This window comes from Equus przewalskii, chromosome 32 (assembly GCF_037783145.1).
Source record: "Equus przewalskii isolate Varuska chromosome 32, EquPr2, whole genome shotgun sequence".
NCBI classification, from domain to species: domain Eukaryota; kingdom Metazoa; phylum Chordata; class Mammalia; order Perissodactyla; family Equidae; genus Equus; species Equus przewalskii.
In genome coordinates, this window is record NC_091862.1 from 8,083,821 (window position 1) to 8,090,150 (window position 6,330).

The following is a 6,330-nucleotide window of genomic DNA, read 5'->3' on the forward strand; positions in this document are numbered from 1 at the left end:
AAGAAGGTCCAGCTTATGTCTAATTAGAATCTCAGAAGGAAAGAACAGAGAATGGAAAAGGCAACATTGAAGAGTCAGTGGCTGAGAATTTTCCAGAACTTATTAAAGAACCAAAATTCACAGTTAAAGGAAATATAACAATTAGTTCATTCAGCAAATATTTATCAAATGCCTATTATATGTCAGATGCCTCTTAAAGGCAATGTATAAAAAGCTAGATAAATAAAAGGAATACTCACCTAGAGGCAACACGAGAGAAAAGGACAGTGAGACAGACAACGGACTTCTCAAAAGCAAAATGAAATCTACAAGACAGAACTAACATCTTTAAAGGGCTGAAGAAAAATAACTGACAATGCAGAACTATTTACCTAGCAAAACTATCTTTCAAGAATAATGGTGAAATAAAGACATTTCCATATAGACAAAAACTGAGAATATTTACCAACTCGAGATACACACTAAAGAAAATTTTTAAGGATTTACATCAAAAGGAAGGGGGAAAATGAGATACTGAATGAAATAATGAGCAGAGAAAGTGTAAATATAAATCCAAGCATACACAATTGACACAAAAACCATAAATTAACAATAAAAGGACAGACCTAGAATATTGGCTACTAATGCCTGTAATGCAGGAGGGGGAATGACTGATAAAAGTGTTTAAGATTCTTAAACTGTTTAGGAGAAGGTCACAGTAGTAAATTTAGACCCCATTAAGTAAACTTAGTAAAATTTCAAGGGTAACCACTAAAAATTGAAATAAAAGATCTCAATGCCAAACTAATAAAGGAAGGAATAAAATAGGATAAGAAAAACATTAAAAAATATTTTTTAAAGGAAAGAAAAAAAGCATAGAAAGAACAAGACAAAGAAAAAATATATAGTACAACCCAAAGATGTTGATTACCACAATAAATGGTATTGAGACTAGTGTGGTTAAAGACTAACCACACTAGTTAAAAGCAAAATCGAGTTACGTGCATTTTGTGAGACACATCTGAACTAGGAGAACATGGGAAGCTTGAAAGGAAAGGCTAACAAAAGATATAGTAGGCAAATATTAACTAAAAGAAAGTTGGAGTAGCTATATTAATATCAGAAAAAATAGACATTAAACCAATATGTATCATGGATTTTAGACAGGGTCCCTACACTACAACAAAAGGTTTAATTCACTATGTATATTTTTAAAATTCTAGGGGCCAGCCCTGTGGCTACATGGTTAAGTTCGCACGTTCCGCTTTGGCAGCCCAGGGTTTCGCTGGTTTAGATCTTGAGTGGGGCCATGGCACCGCTCATGAAGCCATGCTGTGGTGGCGTCCCACATAGCAGAACTAGAATGACTTACAGCTAGAATATACAGCTATGTCCTGGGGGGCTTTGGGGAGAAGAAGAAGGAAAAAAAAGAAGATTGGCAACAGATGTTAGCTCAATCTATAAAAAAAATTAAAATTAAAAATTAAAAATTTTAAATTTGTATGTATGTGTATCCAATAAAATTGCCTCATATACATAACTTTTAAAATCTGTTGGAAATATTGGGAGAAACTGACAAACTCACCAACATAATGGCAAATTTCAATACTCTTTAATTATTCTCAATAGATCAAGCAGATGGAAAGTTAATTAAAATCGAGAATATATATATATATATATATATTTTTTTTGGTAAGGAAGATTGACCCTGAGCTAACATCTGTGCCAATCTTCCTCTATTTTATGTGGGACACTGCCACAACACGGCTTGATGAGTGGTGTGTAGGTCCGTGCCCGGGATCTGAACCTGCAAACCCCAGGCAGCTGAAGCAGAAGGCACGAACTTAACCACTACACCTCCAGGGTAGCTCCAAAATCTAGAATATTTTAACACCACACTTGACAAGCTTCAAATATTGAACATCTATAAAACCCTGCACCACATAGCGAAAGCCTGCACATTCTTCTCAAGCATGTATGAAACATTTGTAAACCTCTTAGAAGGCCAAAAGGCATGATTCAATAAAATTCAAAGAATCAGTATCAAATAGACTACATTCTCCAACCACACCAAAGTTAACTTAGAAGTCAACAATTAAAAGATAAAAACATCAGGGACAGCCCCATGGCTTAGAGGTTAAAGTTCAGCATGCTCCACTTCAGCGGCCTGGGGATCCCAGGTTCGGATCCCGAGTATGGACCTACACCACTTGTCAGCCATGCTGTGGTGGTGACCCACATAGAAAGTGGAGGGAGACTGGCACAGATGTCAGCTCAGGGCTAATCCTCCTCAGCAAATAAATTAACAAATAAATAAAATAAAATAAAAACATGAACATACATTTAAAATTTGAAAACAAGTCTCTAACAAAACCATGGGTCAAAGAAGAAAATAAGGAAATTAAAAATACTGAGAACAGAATAATAATTAAAATCTGCATTTCAAAACTTGTTGGGTGTGGTCAAAAAAGTACATAGAAGGAAATCTATAGCTTTAAATATTTACACTAGAAAAATAGAAAGACTGGAAATAGTTGAGCTAGGCATCCAACTTAAGTTGGAAAAAGCATACCAAGAGTAAATGCAAAAGCTGGAACAAATAACAAAGGGGAGAAATCAATGAACTGGAAAATGAACAATGCCATAGTTGGTTTTTTGAAGTAATAACGAAACAGATGTTCTCCTGGTGAGGCTGACCCAGCAAAAAACAGAGAAGGCACAAATAATATTAGAAATAAAAATGATACAAAAGTAAGATCTCTCTAAAGTGCCCAGAGGAAATCAGAGACTCAGCCCAGACTAAAACTTGGGCTGGCTAAACTCCTTTCTCCAGTACCCACAGCACTGCAATTTCATGCTTAACAAATAATGGGGACAGGAGGCTGATGGCACTGATGTCTGCAGGTTGGCCTACCGGATTGGCCTTATGTTGTGTGATGGATGAGCCCAATGCAAAGCAGAGACACATGAAGTCAGCAGCCAGCCCCAGAGATCTAAGCAGCCACCACTCTCTTCAATGGGGCAGTTACTTCCCTCAAGTGGACTTTCCTTTTTTTGGTTTTGTTTTGTTTGGTGAGAAGATTGGCCCTGAGCTAACATCCGTGATAATCCTCCTCTGTTTCATACGTGGGACACTGTCACAGCATGGCTTGATGAGTGGTGTATAGGTCCATGCCCAGGGTCCAAGCCTGCCAACCCCGGGCTGCCAAAGTGGAGCACATGCACTCAACCACTATGCCACTAGACCGGCCCCGGATTTTCCTTTTTTGTAGGAGAAAAATGATCTGGAAAGGAAAAACAGTCTATTTTTAAAGCTGCTCTGAAGCCCAGTTCCTGGTAAGAGACTAGAGAGAAGTCCTTTTTTTTCTTTCCCCATTCATGGCATGTAAGCAAGCATTTAAAAGTCCTCACATCAATTTCAAAGACTCAGTCCCTGAGCAACAAATTGAAATATTTGGGTGGCGGGGCTCAGACTTCTTGGCATTACATCATGCTGTGTTTTGTCCAGTGTCTGACAACCAGAAAAGGCTGAGATCCAGACGTTAGAGAAGTCTGCACGGAGGAAATGAAATGTAGGTGCAAATCCACTGCCTTGCCTCGAGCGGGAGAAACAAGGAGGGGAGCTGGACTGAAGCCATTCTGTACTTGGCACTGAATTCTGACTTAACTCCTGCAAACTGTTTCGCTTTGTAAAACACAAAGAGAGTGGATGAGGTCTGAGGGACCCTTTTGCAACACTGACATCAAGAGCACAGAGCGCCCTTCCCACCAAACGAAGGCATGACCTCCCCATCCGCGGGTCTGGCAGAACGTGGTTCCTGACACCACGAAATAAAATGAAGCCGCACATTGTCCAGAAGACCACGATCGTAATGAAATAAATACGAAGGTCCAACAAGATTTCTGGCAGGTTCTAAAGTGTGAGTGATCTGGGGATCGTGGTGGCTGGACTTGTTCCAAGAACTTAGAGCACTGCCTGGAGGAAAGGGGGCTGATTCACAATCAAGACCCCGGGATTTGAACCCAACTCGGCTCCATAAAAGGTCTGGGACTCCGGCAGGTCCCTTCATATGCCCTGCGTCAGGTCCTGCTTCTAAAGCCAGGACAATGACACCTCCCCCACAATGGTGCAAGGATTAAATAAAATAGCCATATGAAGACATTCTGGAATCTAGTCAGTCCTCTCACCTTATAAACTGCCTCCAGTTCACCCCCTTTCCGTGATTAATATGTTAGACTTCAAATCTGTAAAAATACATTGGGTACACGCTGTTAGCCAAAGATAGAATTGCTCTGACAGAATCTGAAAGAACGAGAAAGAACTGGCTCATATTCAAAACCAAAGACAGCAAAATATTAGCCATGCAGAGCTCTGAGAGAGCGTGAGTAATTCTGGATGGTGGGACTTCCTGAATAGACGGGGGGTTTCCTCCTAAGAATCGAAACATTAAAAACAAACAAACCAAAAAGAAGCAAACAAACTACCGGGGATAAAAACCATCCCGAATATAATTCAACTCGTTGGTGGCCTTATGGAGCACATTTTGAGGCTCGTTTTCCTTTTCCTTGAAGATTATTTCATCATTGTTCTGAACACACAGAGCAGCCATCCAGCAATAACACTGATGGCATTCGTAGGACTGACTCTAAAGGGCTTAATCCAACCCCTAATTTTACAGATGAGAAAATGAAGCCCAGAGAGATTAAGAGATTCATCCAAGCCACACAGCTAGCGGGAGACAGAGCCAGAACCCCGGTCTCCTGACCCTCTAGCTTTTCACTGCCTTTTAGGAGCCACTGACCTTCGTAGACCACCTGTGTCTCCTTGAAACAAGCCCGGAATCCCAGAATGTTTCTAAAGTATCCATGTGGGTACTAATTTACAGAGTTTTACGTCTTCCCTTCTCTGATGTCCACGGATCACGTTCACTTACGCAAACCCCACTGTAGCGTGTATGCGTTTCGCTTTTAAGGGCTCCTTTTATTCTTCACGTGAGGTTTAAACGTCTTCAAAACTCAGGTGTCTGCTCTCTAAGCAGGACCTTCTGATTCACCCGAGCAGTAAGCATTAAGCAGCCGTTCTGAATGGAATAGAAGCAGCCACCCAACGGATGCAGCTCGAAGGAAGCACCAGGGATAATGCCCTCTCCTACCCAGGTCCATGTCCTATCCATTTCGACAAGACACCACAGCTTCCAAAGCAGTCTCCAACGTTACCCACGGATTAACTAGAAATTAAAGTACTCCAAACACATATACACATTGCCTAGCTGGGTTGCCACAGAGTTTTATCTCAAGAGCACTTAGCATAGCACCATACACAGTGCTAACACACCCACACAGGATATGGTAGAGGATGCTGGACTTCAAACATCTATAATCCCAACTCCAGCGAGGCGAGGTCACCAGACCAAAGAACTCCGTTAACAGGGGCGGAAGAGGCACTGCCAACTCTGAACAGTGTTTGTGACAATAAACACAATAAAGACAAAAATTTTTCTTCCCCAATTTGCTTGAGCACATCAGCCATTTTTTAGAAATTAAATTGATCTATGATTGCAAAGTTCAATAGAACTGCTCATCCCTGGAACACGCAGGCTCCAAGGAGGTAGTCCCCACGGTATGGACTCAGGAAGATGGAACTGCCATCCCAGCCCAGCGCAGAAACACAGGTCCTGCCGCCATGGCTGAGGGGCCACTTAACTCCCAGCGCACTGCCTGCCCAATCATACCCAAAGAAACGTGGGGACTGCCCCCCACCTGGCCCCAGCAGCCACCGCACACAAGTGGAAGAGGGAGGGTTCACTTTGCAAGGCTTGTAGCCTCTCCTGCTGCGTTCCCACCATTGATGAGCAGGAAAAGAATTAAAACTCTTCTTCAAAACCTCAGCTTTCTCAACTTGTCTCACAGATGTTGCTCTTTGCCCCAAAGCAATTTTACCAAAACCGGTTCCCGGGAGTGCCTCAACCTTTGTCCCCTTGCATTTCAGATAATCATTTCCGCAACTTTCCAACACTGCCTTCTCCGTTCCTTTGCCCCCTGGGGACCACGAGCCAATGCGGACCTGCTCGGCTTCGCTCGCCCGGGACTGCAGTTCTCTAGTCTCTACTTCGAGTCGACCCATCATTTCCAATGACCGCACAAACACATCCCAGAGATAACGGACATCGCACCAGAGGCTTTGATGCCGGAGGTGTACGTGCAGCATCTTAGCACTTGGCTTCTATGACAGTTTTCGTTCACACCTGAAACCAAAGCATCTCTCCGCTAACTCACTAGCAGAGGAAAAGAAACGAAAAGCATTTCTCGGGCTTGTACGACGCAGCCCTTCCAAGCGTGGGACGAACCTGG

At 42.3% G+C, this 6,330-nt stretch overlaps 1 protein-coding gene across 1 annotated transcript in view; it reads right to left on the reverse strand.

The window, feature by feature from the left end:
* Positions 1–6,330, reverse strand: part of SLC22A3 (solute carrier family 22 member 3) — a 95,166-nt gene that overhangs the window by 87,579 nt on the left and 1,257 nt on the right. The gene's annotated exons all lie outside the window — the stretch shown is intronic.